A 19,579-nucleotide genomic window follows, 5' to 3' on the forward strand; every position below is an offset into this window, starting at 1 on the left:
TTGGTTACTTGGGGGAATTATTTCAGGACAACATTAAGCCATGTTAAAGATAAGGTTTTCTGGATTTTCTAAGGCACACGAAACAATGCTAAAAGTCATTCACAAATGGTTATCATAATTCCAGTTTGTCTTTACCCAAAATGTGAAATGTGTGTCCCCCTTGGTGCCAAATAAAAGTGAAAAGAATATTTATCTGCTTTCCCTCTTGGGTAAGCCCTGAGCTTTCACTCACCACCTTTAGCCAACTAGACTTCAGAAACCTTCACTTACAGGCAAATAACCCTTCAAGAAAAATGGTTTTGAATTGTCCTCTTACATTTATGGGTTTTGTTTTGTTTTTTCAGTTTTTTTGCCCTATAATTCCTTTCTATCTTAGTAGCTTTTAGAAATGTTTAAGAAGGTTAATATATTTCATTTAGATTTATAGTTCTTTTTTTCGCTTTTAAGTCGAAGGCTACATGTGCAGGTTTATGGTATAGGTAAACTTGTGTCATGGGGGTTTGTTGTACAGATTATTTCATTACCCAGGTATTAAGCCTAATACCCATTAGTTATTTTTCCTGATCCTCTCCCTCCTCCGACACTCCACCCTCCTAAAGGCCCCAGTGTGTATTGTTCCCCTCTATGTGCCCATGTTTTCTCATCATTTAGCCCACTTTTAAGTGAGAACATACGGTATTTGGTTTTCTATTGCTGTGTTAGTTTGCTAAGGATGATGACCTCCGGCTCCATCCACGTCCCTGCAAGGGACATGATCTCATTCTTCTTAGCAAAAACATTTTTCTTAGCTTTTCTAGCCCACCATTAGTTGAAGTGAATATTCACAATATTTCTAATATATGACCTTTCAGGTACATTTCATTGTTTTTCCAAAATTTAACAAAAAGTTTTGATGAGAAGTGTGATCTTTGGGATTTTCTGAAAATAATCATGACTGGACTTGCCTTCAGGTATTCTGATTCAAAAGATCTGTAGTCACAGTGGGGATTTGTAATATTGAAGAAATTTCCAGTTGATTCTGCCATGAGCTCACTGACCCACACCCGCACAAAGAACATCAGCAATTTGAGAACCTCTGGTTCAAATTATACACTCTCCATAGAGAACTTCAAACTTTGTCTCATCTAGCATTCCTGATGCATTAATCACACTCCCCAACACGTTCCCCAAATCTGTCATAGTGGCTCCCAGTCACAAGGACTTTTCTCAAAGGTAATGGATTCTTAGGGGCAGGTAGATTCCTAGTTTGAAAGAGCCCCAAGGAGAAATACAGTATCTTTCTCACCTCACTATGCGTTGAATATAAGCATTATCCAGACTGCTTTAGTCAGGTAAACTGCAATTTTAGAAACCAAGGAAACATAATGATTAGATCCCTTGTGTGTAAAAATGACAGTCTGCATCCCCTCATGACTTTGTATTCTTTATTATATTTATAGTTTTGTTTCTTTTCATTTCAAATGGTGACGCATGCAGACAGAAGACAAAAGAGATCTTAAAAATTCCTTGTTTTCCCACAGCCTCTCTGATGCCCCATTTGAAAACAATTGCACAACATAAACAGGAAAAAGTAGGTAGGGTCTATTACTTCCTCCTCTTTAGTGCTATGTGTTTGTGGGAGGGTATGCATATCAAATAGTGATTTCACAAAAGAGGCATTGAATGCCCTATATCACATTTCACTAAAGTACTGTGTTTATAATGGATCTACTGCCATGTGTCAATTGAAGAAAACAATAAACAAAGCCAAAGAACAATGAAAGGAAATGATATTTAGAACATCTTGTTTCCTGCACTTTTTCCTTAGTCATACAGCCACTCCAGAAGAGGCATCCAACTGGTTTTGGGTGAGTCACATTGAGAAGAACCAGGAAGTTTACTCCAACTCTATTTATGAGACAATGAGTAACTACTCAAGCAGAGGAGGAAGAAACAATGCTTATGCCCCCAAAGAAGGACTGGATAAATGACGAGTTGAAAAGTACACTTTTTTATTTGTCTAAATGTAAGGGGTGCAAATGCAGTTTTGTTACATAGATATGTTGTGTAGCAGTGAAGTCTGGCCTTTAAGTGTAACCATCACCCAAATAGTGTACATTGTGTTGCTTAAATAATTTCTCATCCCTCACCCCCTTCCCACCCCTCTGAGTCTCTGATGACTGTTATTCCACATTCTATGTCCATGTCTACGCAGAAAATACATTGTCTTCTAATACTCAGCACCTTATATTGTACACAATATGCTCAACAAAAATTCTGTTCCAATTGATTTGTGGGGAAAAGCAGTTGAGCTAAACATTCATGAGGGAGAAAAATGGGAATTTCAAAGGTCTCTGGCCTTGTCATAGGTAAACAAGGGAGCATCTGTGACTTTTATCGAAGTCATATGGGGAAGCGGGATTCTTTCCAGAAAGCTGTTTCTGGAACATAGAAGAGTGAGAGAGATTTTTTTTTTTTCACTTTCATTGTTTTCCAAGGACACAGAGCTCAGATAAAGTTTGACATTGTCAATAGCCTTCATCATCCCCAACCATGTTAGCCAGTATCCTTGTGATTTCAACGGAGCCAACATCTCCTCTTGCCTCCAAACTATTTTTTCTTATAATCTACAAGATAAATTTGTCTGGATTCAATATTTTGTCAATACCGTAAATGCTAAAATCACTGTTTTAGATACCCCAATCATGAACACAATGATCCTATCGTTTCTGATTATTTGGTAAACCAGTAAATAATAATCACTTGTTATTTGTTTACCATAAAAATCTGTCTTCCAAGACCCACTCAGTCTCCAGTGCAGAGGCCTGAGAAGCAACACATGAAATAATCATCCAGGTGACCCTTATTGTTGGGCAAGTTTGAGCTAAGTACCATTCTACACCTGTCTTCTCTTCCTTACCTGGGCTTCTCTTAGCCCAGTAGTCTTCAATCCTGACTATTTATTAGAATCATCTATGGAAACTGACAGGGTCTTACTGTGTGCCCCCAAAATTCATATATTGAAATCGAATCCCCAGTATGATGGTATTAGGAGGTGGGACCTTTGGGAGGTGATTAGACCCTGAGAACAGAGTCTTCTTGAATGGGATCAATATCCTTATAAAAGAGTCTGCAGGGAGTTATTAGATAAACCCTTCCACTATACAAAGATACAACAATAAGTTGTCATCTATGAGCCAGGAAGTGAGCCTTCACCAGACAGTGAATCTGCCAGTACCTTATTCTTGGACTTCTCAGCTTCCAGAACTGTGAAAAATACATTTCTGTCATTTGTAAGCCACCTAGTTTATGGTATTTTGTTATAGCAGGCATAATGAATTAAGACAAACCTTTTAAAAAATACTGATGTCTGCACTCCAGCTTAGACTAATTGAATTAAAACGTCTTCTGGTGCTGGGATTCCAGCACAGGTAATTTTTAAGAGTCCCAGATGATTCTAATGCTCAGCCACGGTTGAGAAACAAGATTCTGCTTCTCTGATCTCTTTTCTTCAACTCCCCTCCCTGTCCCTTCAGCTCTCTTTCTTTTTGTCTTCTTTACATGTATCTAACTTACATTCCATGATCCATCATTTCACTAAGTTTCCTGTCATTATTTAAAACTCACCTTCCTTTTGTATTTTGATTGAGTATACCTGTCAAAACCAAAGTTGGATATCGTGGTTCATGCCTGTAGTCCCAACACTTTGGGAGGCCGAGGCAGGAGGATCACTTGAGGCTAGGAGTTTGAGACTAGCCTGGGAAACATAGTGAGATACTGTCTCTACAAAATTAAAAGAATTTAGCCAGGCATGGGCATGCATGTCTGTAGTCCCAGCTACTCAGGAGGCCGAGGTGAGAGGGTCCCTTAAGCCCAGGAGTTCAAGGCTGCTGTGAGCTGTGATTGCACCAGCACACTTCAACATTGGGGGAAAAAACAAGACCCTGACTCAAAAACAAAACAAATCACTACTTGAATCTTAACCATTGAGCAGTGCTATAGAAATTATAATTATTGTGCAAATAAATAATACCATAAATTAAAAAAAAAAACAACTCCCCAACTATCCTATTGAATTTTTTCAAGCCAGTGATTCTCTGGCTTGAAAATGTGGCCTACAGACCAGAAGTATCAGCATTACCAGATCATTTGTTAGAAATGCAAATCCTTGGAACTTTTTCTGGACCAAACCGAATCAGAAACTCTGGGGTCGAGCCCTAGCAATCTAGGATTCATCCAGTCCTTTAGGTGATTCTCACGTGAGTTAAAGTTTTCGAACCACTGTTCTAAGTAGCATGCCCTCTTTCTCTTTGCAATAACGTCTGCAGTTTTTCTGCTTTGACTGACATTCTAAACTGTTTATCCCTTTATGTTTTAGTAGTCCCCCAAACTCTGATGATTTTCTAACCACATTTCTTGTTGCCTTACCCTCTACCACTAAGGAGCTACCTGTATGCCATCAGCTTCCAGCCCTCCAGCTGGCCCACTGCACCTCTGTTTGGCTGGCCTGGTCCCTGCGCATTCTAGTGGCAATAGCAGGCATGGAATGTGGGGAAAGCAACAGTGTTTATGGTGTTGGGGCCACAGCAGGCATATGCCCAGCACCCATTTGGCTGCCTGAAGCCGGCTTCCTGCCAGCTCTTTGAATTCCCCCCAGTCACCCTTGTTTGGCTGCCTATGAAAATGTAACCATGAAGGGTGCCAACACGGCTGAAAGATTTTTGAATATTACTCCTGGCCTCACAGTGCCCATCCTCTTAGCTGACAGTCTCACTTACTGTTTCACAGATTGTGTATATATCTGTGTGTGTGCCTGTGCAGAAGCACATGTGCGCATGTGTGTGTGTAGTAGTCATAGTCATTAGTAGTCACTTGGAGACAGGGACTGTAACCAAACCTGTCACTCCATCTTTATCTGCTCTAACTTATCTCTACCTGTTATAATCTGTGCTATGAATTTTACTTTATTTTAGTACATCAGGGGCTGGAATTATGACTATATTCTCCCATTCCCTTCTTTATCGCATTCTTTATACTGCAACCAGTGAAGTCTTTGTAAAACACAAATGTGAGCATGGTGTTACCCTGCATGAGAATCATTCAGAGACCCTGCCTTACCTGGCTCTTGCCTACCTGTGCCTGCCAGTCCTGCCACTTTTCTCTGAGATCTCCCTCCATCTGTCTTCTTTCATGTTCTCAGGTGTATCAGGCACCCTTCCACTTCACAGGATGTGCTCTGTGTGTAGAATGCTGCTCCTTCACTTTTACAACAATCATTTTACCTTAATCTGACCAGATATTTTACTGGCACAACATGAACTGAATAGGAAGAAAGCTAGCTCAATAAGATGATAATTACTGGCTATATTTTAACATTCATATTTTGTCTTTTCTATAATGAACGTGTGTTGTTTGCATAAAGTGTTTTAAAATATATTAAATCAACAAGAAGAAAACACATGAAACCAATGATAAAATTTTAATATATACATACTCCCAATTTTTATGAGTGCTAAAGTAGACTTTTAATATATAATCCTTCTATATATGTTGACTTATAACTTATTTCTATTTTAAATTACTATATATCAATATATTTTAGTACAATATATGTTTTATATCATTATTTTTAACTGCTACATAGTATTTCAATATAAGAAGATTCCATCATCAATCTTCTATTGCAGAGACTTAGGGGTCTTTCAATTTTTCACCATTATAAAAGCTGCTGAGGTCAACATTCTCATGTGATGATTTTGTATTCAATCGTGATTATTTGCTTAGCATAAATGTCTAGAAATACAAGTGGTGGATCCAAAGATAGATAACATTCTAAGGCTATTAATTTCTGAAAAGATTTTAATAGTTAATGTGAAATTGTTCACTGAAAGAAGATCCTCACTCAATAATTTTTATAATTGTTTATTTCCTTTTATGTTAAAAAATAATGGTGCCTTTAAAATCACTTGCCAATTTGACGGTTTATCATCATTTTCTTGGTGTTAAATTTAGACTGACTTCTAATATTAGAATTTATTCTAAAAATATCACTGAGACTTTTAAGCAGAATTGTGTAAAAGTTTCTTAAATTTTTAAGTAATTAATACAGAGTTAGCTACTACAATGTTACTTCATCTAATTCAGAAGCATAGTTGTATGACATTCAGTAACATTTTATAGTATCTTCATACTAGTTCTCCTATTATATATTATAAATATTTTACGTTTATTTATATATTATAAATATTTCTCATGTTTATTTATTTATCTAGATGTTTTATAGTTTTTATGCTATTGCTAATATATAGCATTCATCATATAATTTGACTTCATTACTGGTACATGGAAAAGTTCATAGTCCTAGCATCCTTGACATGATTTTTTATTTATTTGTAATTAAAAATAAAGTAGCCTTCTTTTCAATCATTATCTAACATCTCCTTAACTTATTGGGCAGGTGAGAAATTCTGGAAAATTGTTACTGGCACAGCACAAATAATTTGTGCAGATTTTCTATCCTCAAGAGGTAATATACAACTTTCAACTCCTTACATGCGGGTTATATTTTGTGACTTCCTTCCAAAGAGTACAGTGGGCGAAGGGTGAAAAATGAGTAACAATACAGTGGTGAAAGCTGACAAACACCACTTCAGCCAGGTGGTCAAGATCGACACCAACCATGATAAGTAATTTGATGGTTTGTTATATAGGGATTGTAAGACTGACAGAATGGACTTTTTTGTGGTAATAAAATACTGTTATAATTCAGACTTAAGGCCATGTAAGGGTTAAGGCACACTCCCCTACACTTAAAGAATAAATCTGTTTTAACTGTCATGGGATTTTTTTCTTTTTCTTTTTTTAGCAGGTAGACAAAAACTGGCCTTTAATGTAAACAATATTAAAATAATTATAGCTCTCCAACTGCCAGCTACTCACTAACTGGCTCTCCTGTTTTGCCAATCATAACTATAGTTTTGATTGGACAAGAGACTGATTTTAATAATTTTTTTCTGAAAAATTAGAGACCATGAACTGGTTCTGACTGGTTTACAGAGGCTGCACACCGATTATCTCCATGCCCCTGCTTCACCTTTTGATGTATAGGGTCTAATTGTAATACATTTAAATGTTACATCTCCATCCCAAAGTAAATGTAAGATGCATGTAATGTGCCTATTTGCTTATCATGCATATGCATGTCCCCCCTTCATAAATATGCATAACCCCCATATACCTGTTAAATATGTATGCTTGGCCAACCCTTTCAACATAAACTCCTGTTCCGCCCTCCCTTCCCACAAAGTGCCATCTTCCAGTCTCTGCCAGCGGTTATGCACACCTCCCATTCTGTCATGATGGCCAATCTGCAGGCTGTAACCATATATAGGAAATTAAGTCTCCTCTCCAAATTTATAAACCTCGTGATTCTTCAGTTCACAGTATCCTTGATTTGTAACCTTGACATGATATGATGAGCATGGCACTTTACTTCTGGCATCTCCATCTCAAAACCCATCACCACCATCTAATCATGATGAGAACACAAAAATAAGGGACACTTACAAAATACCTGACCAGTACTCCTCAAAACTATCATGGTCATAAAAAGAAAAAGGCTGAGAAATGGTCACAGCCAAGAGGAGCCTAATGAAAGCTGGAGGATTAAAAATAATGTGGGATCCTGGAACAGAAAAATGACAGTAGGTAAAATCCAAGGAAATGTGAACAAACTATGGACACTACTTTAAAATAATGTTATCAAGGTTGGTTCATTAATTTGTAACTAATTATACTATAAGGATGCCAGGTGTTAATTATAGGAAAATGATTATGAAATGTGTGAGAATCCTGTACTAGCTCTACAACTTTTCTGTAAATCTAAAACTGTTCACAAATAAAAAGTGTTTTTTTTTAAATGAAATAGTCACATTTGATACAGAGAAAAATCCAGTAAATGGATGCTACTTAGCAGTCAAAGTTTGAAAAATGAGGAATGGAGACTAATAAGCAACAGAAATGTGACACTCAACCAAAAGAAATTGGATGTAGTAATATTAACAGCAGACAAAATTAAATTTAAGATAAAAAGCACAAAAAGTCCTAAAAGCAGATCACTCTTATTGACCAAGTAGCTAACCAAGAAGATAATACAGTTGTCATCTTGTGAACATCTATAAATATGTCCATAACTGGTATGAAAACAAAAACCTGATGGACATAAAGAAAGGCTTGACAACTCCAAAATCATAGCACAAACATTGTATACCTCTCTTTCAGAAAGAAGATAAAATATTATTAAGAAAACAGAAGATTTGGATATCGAAAGTAACAAGTGTTATCTAACATGCACACAATATGAGTGTCTGATTCTTGTCATGTAAATATGAGATGCTTTCAATTTTTGATCACATAATGACTCACGAGGGAAATACTCATAAATTTTAAAAATTATAACATCATAGAAACCACATGCATATAAATTAAAAATCTACAATCAAAAGACTTTTAAAATCCTATGTGTAACACTTTAAAATACAATCCTTACATGTTTTTATTCCATTCGTATATAATATTTTGCAACAAATCTCATAAAACTCAAAACAAGGATCATGTTCATTCTGATGTACCCACAGAGGCCCAAAAGTCAGGATTTGCGTTATGTGTCAGAAAGCATCCTCATGCTAGCAAATTTAACACTGCAAGACACTTTCTTCATTTATATATATAAATACACAAACACGTGTATGTATATACTATATACAGTATAGTATATACATAGTATATGTGTATGTGTGTGTTTTATATATATATATCTTTATTTGTCCAGCATTAGTCATTGTTTTCAGATAAATACCATCATGCAATTTGTGCACATTCGAAAGGACATAAATTCCTTGTTTTAGGGAGTAAAATTAATTCGTGTATATATGGGGTAATACCTATATAACTCACTAGGCTGTTATTATGGATTAAAACATAAGTAAAAATGCATTGTAAGCTACAAGAAGATAAAAAATAGACAGCATTATGTTAATTTCTTGGCAACAACTATTACTTCCAAGCTGGTAAATAACACTATTCACACCAAAAGAAAGGCAAAGGATGTACTTTGATTTTTTTATCTATACAGATTTTCAACAAAATTAGTCCCTTAGGGACGTTAGCCACTTGCTGAAAATTACCCTCAGCATATTCGTTTGCCCTCAACTTCAATAGAGAAAAACATCTTAAGCTTTACAAAAAATATGTACAATCAAATGCCCTCATTATTAAATATTCAATGAAGTGTGTTAAAGCTGTCAAAAGTAATTGATGGCAAACATAACGATTCACCACAGGCTATAGAAAGAGTCACTAAAATTGGTGCCACAGCAAGATAAAAATATGAAACGTTGAAAGAAAGCATGCACATTCCTGTTAGTAATACTTATACGGAAACTTTTATTTATTTTACTCTACTTTTCATAAGTCACTTTTTCTTGCTGAAAAAGTGAAAGATAGATTTTCTGCTTCAAATTAAGAAATTCAGTAATAGAAAGATAGAATTCAGTAATGCACCTATAGCATTCATCCCAGTGCAATGTAAAATTTTGCATCTAATCTTACATACCCAAAACAAAGGTAAATGTCAGGATAAAAAATGATGGATTTACAAATGATAATACCTTCACTTGGTGTGTCCCAGTTAGAGTATCCAGACTGAGCAAATACAAGTATGAGATGCCTAGTTAATCTGAATTATAGATGAATATTTTTAGTAGAATTGTGTCCCAAATATTGCAAGTATATTCTATTCAATATTTAGGATAAACTTCTACTAAAAATTGTTCATTTGTGTATCTGAAGTTCAAATTCAACTGGCTCTTCTCTGTTTTATCTGACAGCTCTAAACCCAGTGAACCTCAAGTATTCATTTACCAGCTCTGAAAATAAACATATAGTCCACTGAATGAGAAAAGTTTGGAACATTTGATCAAATGATCACAAGGCAAATGAATCAAAATCACACAGAAAATTACCTACACATTGCCATGTATGAATACAGAAGGTAACCTGGTTTTAGGAGGGCACATTGGAGTCAAAGATTTAAAGTTTCTATTCTGTGTTTCACCCCTCACTGTATGGGTATCATAGGCCTGTTACATACTCTTTCTTAGCCTCAAGTTTATCAGATTTAAGGTGGGAATAATATTTTTATATTTGTTATTACCATAACATTGCTCAATAAAAATAGACATGATATAAATGTTTGTCCCACTTCTTTTCATTTTGGAGAGCACTAGAAGGCCCCGGTGATTTCAAAATGTATTCTTTTATTGCCAATTTTTATTTAACTTCATATCATTAGAATATTTCTTAGCTATAAAAGCTTTAGTCCTTTAAAAATTGCAAGTAGTAAATGTAAGCTGCTGACTCTGGAAGCTGTTTACAACTTACTGAAGCATGGGAAATCCAGATGTTTCAGTCTGTCCTGGGAGAGGTCACAATTTTACTGAATCCTTATGCAAAAGGAAGAGCTCGAGGGTAGTTAAGATGTGGAAAGACAAGCTTGGATTATCTTTCCATTTCTCCCTCGCTTATTCTTTTTGGACTATTGAGGCATGTGTGTAGACAGCAAAGCAACTTCTTAGTGCAGTTTTGTTCTGAGAAAGATCTAAAATAACCCATTTGAGATCAGAGATATATCAAGAGGTTCACTTTCGTCCTGGGCCCAGCTTGGGTGGGTCTGGAGTTTAAAAACCATGTTTAGAGGAGGGATCCTATGCCTTTAAGCAACTCTAGGTCAGGGTAAAATTTCATTCTATTTTATCAGATCTTCATAAGATCCTGGGGGCAAGGTGTCTAGCAAAGTTGTCAGGGTTTGTTATATGTGAGCCAATCGAGCAGATCTCTTGAGGAAGAAAATTGAGAAAAAGACATAAAAGATTTAAGAAATAAAGGGATGGATCATGAAAGGGATCACCTTTAATGTTCAGCCTGAGATATAAATACAATATGGTTATTCCTTTTCTTAATACCTTTGGTTTCTGAGGTGTGTGTGTATGTGTGTGTGTGTGTGCATGCATGCGTGTGTGTGTGTGTGTGTGAATGGGATTCTTGAAGACATGAGGTCAATGGTCCCCAAGCGTATATTAGAGTCACGTCTGAAAAGTCTCATTCCTGCAACATCAAAAGATTCTCCTCACACAGGATATTGTGGCTACAACTAGAGAAGAAAATTAAGCCAGCACATTTTAATTTTGTTTTCCTAAAGCCTGAAGAACCTACAATAAGACCCTAAAATGTTATGTTCCAGAGTTGAGTATGATTTTTTTACCTCTTAGCCTTTAAGATGTGTGAATTTTTAAAATACGTTGTCTAACCGGTGCCAACATAACAGTTTGGAGACAAGACACTGAAGTAATATGTTTTCTACATATTGGTTTTAGTGTTTTAATGAGGACAGGCTTATTGTTAAAGCATGTGGAAATTAATTGCTATAAATCTAAGTAGTGGTAGAAAAACTCTTAAACTAAGGTAGTTATTGTCTCACAGATGTCTTTTCATTTCTCACCATCTGATTGTCAATGCTAACATCATCTGGGAGGTACTGTGCCTAAGCTATTGCAGCAGTATTTGAAGTGCAAGGAAATCCTCTAGGACACTGATTAATAATAAATGTACTGAGTTTTGAGGTGCAATTTGAATTTAGATATATTCTATAACATAAAATGTTGAGATGACAGTTTACCAGAAATACATTACTAAAAGTGAAACCACATTTTAATTTATTTGTTATATTGTCTATTAATATAATCTGTTGATATCTTGTATGTATATAGTCATAGATATATATATATATTCTGTTTCATCTTGTCTATTTTAACTAGAATGTAGATCAACAGAGAACAAGTACACTGCTACGTTCACAGTGGAATATTTATTAAATAAAATAAAATTTATTAAATCTTTGGATAATTATTGCTTTTAAAAAATATTTTATTTTACTTTTGGCTGGGTGCAGTGGCTCACGCCTGTAATCCCAGCACTTTGGGAGGCCGAGGCGGGCAGATTATGAGGTCAGGAGTTCAAGACAAGCCTGGCCAACATAGTGAAACCCTGTCTCTACTAAAAATACAAAAATTAGCCAGGTGTAGTGGCGTGCACCTGTAGTCCAGGCTACTTGGGAGGCTGAGGCAGGAGAATCACTTGATCCTGGGAGGCAGAGGTTGCAGTGAGCCAAGAGCATGCCAATTCACTCCAGCACTCCAGCCTGGGCAACAGAGTGAGACTCCCTCTCAAAAAAAAAAAAAATTTATTTTACTTTTTACAATGGACAGATAAAAGTGAATGTATTAACTGTATACAACATGATGTTTTCAAGTATACATACTTTGTGGGATGACTAAATCTAACTAATTAACATATGCATCACCTCATATAGCTATCACTTTTGTGATGAAAACACTTTACTTCCACTGTCTTCGCATTTTTTGACAATAGAGGATAATTAGCTACAGTCACCACAGATCTCTCAAACTTATTCCTTTTAACTGAACTTTCATATTCTTTAACCAACATCTGTCCACCCCACTCCAACCCACCCAGCCTCTGGTAACCACCATTCTACTTTCTACTTCTATAAGATCAACTTCTTTAGATCCTAGGTACAAATGAGGTCATACGGTATCTTTCTTTTTGTGCTTGCTTATTTCACTTAACATAATTTCCTGGAAGGTTATCCATGCTGTTACAAAGGACAAGAGTTTGTTATTTTTCAGTGCTGAATAGTATTCCTACCATATTTTCTTTATTCATGAATCCATTGATGGACACTTAGGTTGATTCCATATCTTGGCTGTCGTGAATAGTGCTACAATGAATATGAGAGTGCAAATAACTTTTTGACATACTGATTTTTCTTTCTTTTGGATATATATCCAGTGGTGGATTGCTGGATTATATGGTAGTTCTATTTTTAATTTTTTGAAGAACCCTCATACTGTTGTCCATAATGGCTCTACTAATTTACATTGCCATCAACAGTGTACAAGGGTTCTCTTTTCTCCACATCTGTCTAACACTTATCACTTGTCTCTTTGATAATAGTCATTCTAATAGGTTTGAGGTGGTGATTTTAATTTGCATTTCCCTGATGATTAGTGATGTTGAACCTTTTTTCATATATACCTGTTGGTCATTTGTATATCTACATTCAGATCCTTTGCCCATTTTAATATCAGGTTACTTGTTTTCTTACTATTGAGTTGTTTGTGTTTCTTACATATCTTAGATATTAACCCCTTATCATATGTATAGCTTGCAAATATTTTCTCCCTTTTTTTGGTTGTCTATTCAATCTGTTGATTGTTTTCTTTGCTGTGCAGAAGCTGCTTAGTTTGATGAAATTCCATTTGTCTATTTTTGTATTTTCTGCCTGTGCTTTGAGAGTGATATTCGTAAAGTCATTTTCCAGACCAATGTCATGGAGCTTTTCCCTATGTTTTCTTCTACTAATATTCATAGTTTTGAGTCTTACATTTAAGTCTTTAATCCATTTTGACTTGATTTTTGTTTATAATGAGAAATGAGCCTCTAGTTTTATTCTTCTTCATGTGTATATCCGGTCTTTCCAACACCATTTACTAAAGAGATCATCTTTCCCCATTGTATGTTTTTAGCTCCTTTGTCAAAATAAGTTGGATGTAAATGCAGAGATTCATATCTAGGCTCTCTATTCTTTTATATTGCCCTTTGTATCTGCTTTTATACCAGCACCATGCTGTTTTGGTTACTAGAGCTTTGCGATAAATTTTGAAGTCAGATATTGTGATGTCTCCAGCCTTGTTCTGTTTGCTCTGGATTGTTTTAGCTATTCAGGGTCTTTTGTGGTCCCACAAAAAGTTTGTGGTTATTTTTTCTATTTTTATGAATAATGTCATTGGTACTTTGATAGACATTATATTGAATCTGTAGATCACTTTGGGTGGTGTAGACTTAACAATATTAATTCTTCCAATTCATGAACACGAGATCTCTTTCCGTTTGTCTTTGTCTTTCTCAATTTTTTTCATCAATATGTTATGGTTTTCAGTATCCAGATCATTCAACTTTTTGGTTAAAATTCTTCCTGAGTGTTTTATTTATTATTTTTTGTAGCTATTGTGAATGGAATTTTCTTGATTTTTTTCAGGTAGTTCATTTTTAATATGTAGAAACATTACTGATATTTGTATGCTGGTTTTGTATCCTGCTGAATTTGTTTGTTAATTCTAACAGTTTTTTGATAGAGTCTTCAGGGTTCCTGTATATATAATTGTGTCATCTACAAACAAGGACAATTTAACTTATTCCTTTTCAATTTGGAATTTTACTGCTTTGATTTTGGAAGTAATTAATTAGGTAAATTTTCAGTAACAGACAACATTTCATTTTACCAGCAAACAATGATGGATTTCAAAAAGAAATCCCACTTTAAAATAAATTAAATCTACAAGATATCTTGAATGCATGTTCTATAAGGCAGAACATATTTAGCAACCTATTTAGGGGAAATTACCTGTGGCATATATCCAACTACTATATCTTTATTCTAAAACTTCAATTAAAAACAACTAGCAAATTAAAAATGAATATTTCTCTACTACAAACTAAAAGATTTTTCTTCATCTTATGTGAACAGGAGATATTACTTCATACCTAGTGAGGAAGTCAGCCTAGAAGTTGCAGGATTTTCTCCCTTTGCATGGGAAATAGGACAGCTAGTAAATTTCCTCTAGAAATCACACCTTTTATTCTGAGCATCAAGTTCAGAGACATTTGAGCTTTCTGCAAATGGAAATTTACAGCAAGGCTGGAAAGTGGGTACCTTTTGATAAACAATAATTCATGTTGAACTTCTGGCTGCCTCCTATTTTAAAGTAGAGTGGTATTGTCTTTTTTCCCCTTTCCACTCCATTCTGACCCATTTTTTCTAGATTATTTCTGAGAAATTCAATTTCCCTTTTGTTTTCTCTATCAGCTTATCACGGCCCTGGTTAGTAGGATTAAATAAAGACTCCTTTTTTCCTAATTTCTTCTTTTCTGTTCCCCAACAAAGGACTATGCTTTAGCAGATTAAATGGTAACTGACAACTCGTCTCATTGGGAAGGATTAAACTGTGTCATAGTAGCATTTTGCATGAACTGCATTCCAAGTATATTACAGCAACTTTTGGCTGCTTATTTCTTTCACTTTTTCACCACCTTTTTTTTTGCTTTTAAAATGGTGAAGTTGTATATATTATTTGAAAAAAATCATCAAATGATAGATATAGTTTTATAGATTGCATTAAAAGCCTACATACATTTTATGATTATTGGAAAATAATACATTTGTCAAATTTTAAAATAATTCTTCAGAGTATTTGCTCAAAGCTAACATCTCAAATTAAAAATTGAGCAATGTTATTACATTTCTAATTCTTCATTACATTTTTTATTCTTTAAGAGTTCTCAAATATTATATGCAATACTTCAGTAATCTCAACTATCGGTTTTTTATTTATCTAGGATTTCACTTTGGTAAATCTCACTTCCTTAAAAATATAACATGATATTGCTCTTCATAGGAGAGCAACGGAGAATTTGCTATCGGAAAATAATACTAACTTTTACTCACAATGGTAATGCTGGCTTGGATGCCTAGGCTGAGACTATAATCCAAAAACACAGTTTCATCCAAATATGCATCAAAATTCAAAGGCAAGGATTCAGTTAGAAATCATTTATTCAACCTGAAAGGGGAATCCAACAACTTAAGGCTAAATATATAATGAGTTAAAGATGTTCAAACAGCCTATTTCAATGAAAAAGCAAGTCAAGAGTAGTTCTTCAGCCCATCAATGAGCATCTTTAATAAATCTCTCCAAAAGAGGGGTGTCCTGCAGAGTAAAGGAATTCATAGGAAGTCCCGGGTACCTCCCACTTCATCAGATCTACTCTCCACCTGCTGTAAGTCCCGTGAGCTGACTCTTCAAAAGGACCCCCTTGCTTTCTGGCCCTCAATTCAGTTCAGCCTATCAGAATACTAGCAGGGATATGTAAAAGCAAGGGCAAGAATGACAAACCATGAAGAACCAACTTAAACTCAATTTAAAACATAAGGGGAAGGCTTTGTGACATTGGTCTGGGCAAAGATTTTTTTGGGGTAAGACCCCAAAAACACTGCCTATAAAAGTGAACATAGACAAATGGGGTTGTATCAAACTAAAAAGCTCCTGCACAACAAAGGAAACAAATAACAGAGTGAAAAGATAACCAATGTTGTAAGAAAATATTTGCGAAATATACATCTGATAAGGTGTTCATATCTAAGATACGTAGGGAACTCAAGCAACTCCATTTAACCAGTTGCCTATGCAAAGTAAGTTATTCCACATGGCACTTCCAGGCACAAGAATTCTACCAGCAGGAACCAGTGATAAGATGAGTGAGTTCTTCAGGTTGTCCTTGGTTTTTTGCCCAATGTACAACAAAGTTAACTTCTAGAATGAGCCAAGAAGGCAAAACCAATCTGTATATCATAAATGTGAAAAGTTAATAATAAGTAGAATGACCACAGTGAACTGCAGGGAAACAGTAAAAGCTACCTGTAGAATTAATATATTATTTATAATAGGTTTAAACTGTTATTGATTTTAGAAAGCTGCACAATATTAATTTAAGGCAGTTGTTGGAGTTACAATGTGATAATTTTATTCTTCTCATTCCACCTCCTGCTTAATTTTCCTGGTTAATTCTTGAAAACCAAGCCTGGTGATCTTTCTTTTGTCATTAAAAATATGTCTTGCAAGTTTCTTTAGCTAGAGTAGATTTATAACAGCTTCATAGTATTACAAGGAAAATGTGAGCTATTTCAAGATAGGTGGCAAATACTATATAACTGTAAAAAGCAAAAAAGCAATATTTTATTGCTGATTTACAGTGATTGTGGATTACTTCCAATTAAGATTACCTGACTTAGCAAACAAAATTTACAGGATTTGTAGGACACTTAGTTAAATACTCTTTATTATAAGTATGCTCATGAAATATTTGGGGCATACTTACAGGAAAAATAATGTTGGTATTTATCGAAATTCCAATTTAACTGGGCTTCCTGTATTTTAATTGGCACACAATCTTGGATGTTTATTAGTCCTCTACAGCTTGCCCTTTGACCCTCAAACCAAATACGTTGTGTTTATGAAAGTCAATTCACAAATCCCATGTAAAAAGGTTTTTAAGATAAGAAGCATACAGAAAAAATACATAATTGTAAACTCAATAAATTTTAACCATGTAAAATGTCAAGGTAATTGGCACACAGGTCAAGATGCAGAATATTCTGAGACCTTAGGTACGTTCAAGCTGTGTCCCAGTCACACCCACCCAAAGATAATTCTATCTCAGCAAAACTCATTTTATCCTTGAAGTGCTTGAGAGAGGGTATCAAGAATGAATTAGGGATTTTCAGCACCCTGGGCAGTGTCTGTCACATGACAGAGAGTATATGTGAGTGAATAATTTAATAAATATGGCAAAATATTAATACCTGTAAGTTTTGCATAGAAAATTCAGAGTATCATGTTATTCAATCCATTCATTGAATGAGCTTATATTGAATTCCTACTTTGAACAAGGTTCTGCTTAGGGACAAGTCATTGTCCTTATAAAGCCTTAAGTAAAAGACATTGGCTCAGAAACTGTATGTTGTCTAGGAACCGTGACCCACTGACTCACTTTACTTTTTCTCACAACTTCCACTTTGCTATTTTAGTGAAGATAAGCAAAGCTGTTGATGAGTGAGATTAAATGACTTTACTAGGAGTGACTTGCATTTGCCATTTTTTTTTTTTCTATTTTCTACCCTAGGCCTTGCTAATTGAGCATTACTAATATAACACTACAGCATGTGTTTGACTAGATTAGAATGAAATTAGAAGTTTTGGTAAGAATAGTCATCCTTCCCTGTAAAGGGTCCACTGGCTAATTTTATAGAGGCAGAAAGTGAATAAAGAATGAGCCACCGAGTGGAAAACAGTTGGAACATTCCAGTGCGTGCTTTATACTCCCTGGACAAGTTCATCAATGATGACATCTAGCATCATAAGTCATGCAAACTTTCTCTTTTCCCAAGGTTATACTTAGGATGTGCGTTTACCTGAAGATTAAAATGAAGTCATTATTATGTTTCTGATAAAAATGAGTTAAAACCAGAAGAAATAGCTATTTAAAACATGAAGTATATTTATAATTTGACTCTTTAATAAAAATTAGAAAAAAATGGTTATGTTTATTGACACAACCATCTAGGTTAAGTATCTTAATAGTTGGTAATTATACCATAATTATGCTTCAATCATTTTATTCATAATAATGTCACTTTAATTCTGAATCTCAGGAATCCTAATGTATAGTTTAATGAAGCATAAAATGCAGTTTTAATCTTTTGGACAGTTATATAGCAGAATAAATGGCCATATAAACAGATAAAGATATGTAAAAGGTCAAAAATAAAAAGACAAATTTTAATATAGTAATTTAACTCTCTCAACTAACTAGGTCTAGGTTTATTTGCACTGTGAGACAAACACTTTATGAGTAAATATTTTAAGCTTTGACACAGGTGAGTTATTGCTACATTGTTCAGTTATACCCTAGGTGAGTCTATGAAAGGAAAACGAAATGGAAAACTACTAATTAGCCAATAAGTTCAGTTAATAATTGTGATAAGGTGGATAAATCTAATTTTCACAAAAGTAACAGTGCACTTAGTTTCAAGAAGATGGGTTTTATCCATGTCACTCTGTTATCCACCTTAATGTTTTCATTTATTCGAATCTACATAGGACACAAAATCATCATTCTAAAGTTTGTCAACCAGATTCTTAAGATTCATGGATTTGGAAAAACTCAAAACATGACAGAATTCAGCAACATTTATCCAGATGTTTGGCCCTTAAAGACCATAGCCTGGACATTCTGCCTCTCCCAGGGATGTACAATGGTAGAGCATCATTCTTACTCTAACAGAAGAAATCGTAACTTCTATTTTTGTTTATTGTGTTGATATATCATAGTTGTAAATGTGTTTGGGGTGGATGTGATATTTTGATACATGTATACAATGTGTAATTGTCAAGTCAAGGTCACTGGGATATCCACAACCTCAAACATTTATCCTTTCTTTGTGTTGTAAACATTATACTACTTCTCATCTAGCTATTTTGAAATATACAATAAATTATTTTAACTATAATTTTCCTATAATACTACTGAGTACTGGAAATTATTCCTTCCATTTAACTGTATTTTTGAACCCATTAACCAACTTCTCTTTATCTCGCTTTCTCCCATGCCCTTCTCAGTCTTTGGGAACTATTATTCTACTTTCTACTTCCACGAGATTCAATTTTTTGTTCCTACATATAAGTGGGAACATTCAATTTATTTGCCTGGCTTATTTCACTGTACATAATGTCCTACATGTCCACCCATGTGGTCTCAAATGACAGGATTTCCTTCTTTTAAAAGCTAAATAGCATTTCCTTATGTACATATACCAATTTTTCTTTATACATTCATCTGTTGATGG

The sequence above is a fragment of the Pan paniscus genome, chromosome 17, assembly GCF_029289425.2.
Source record: "Pan paniscus chromosome 17, NHGRI_mPanPan1-v2.0_pri, whole genome shotgun sequence".
Lineage (NCBI taxonomy): Eukaryota > Metazoa > Chordata > Mammalia > Primates > Hominidae > Pan > Pan paniscus.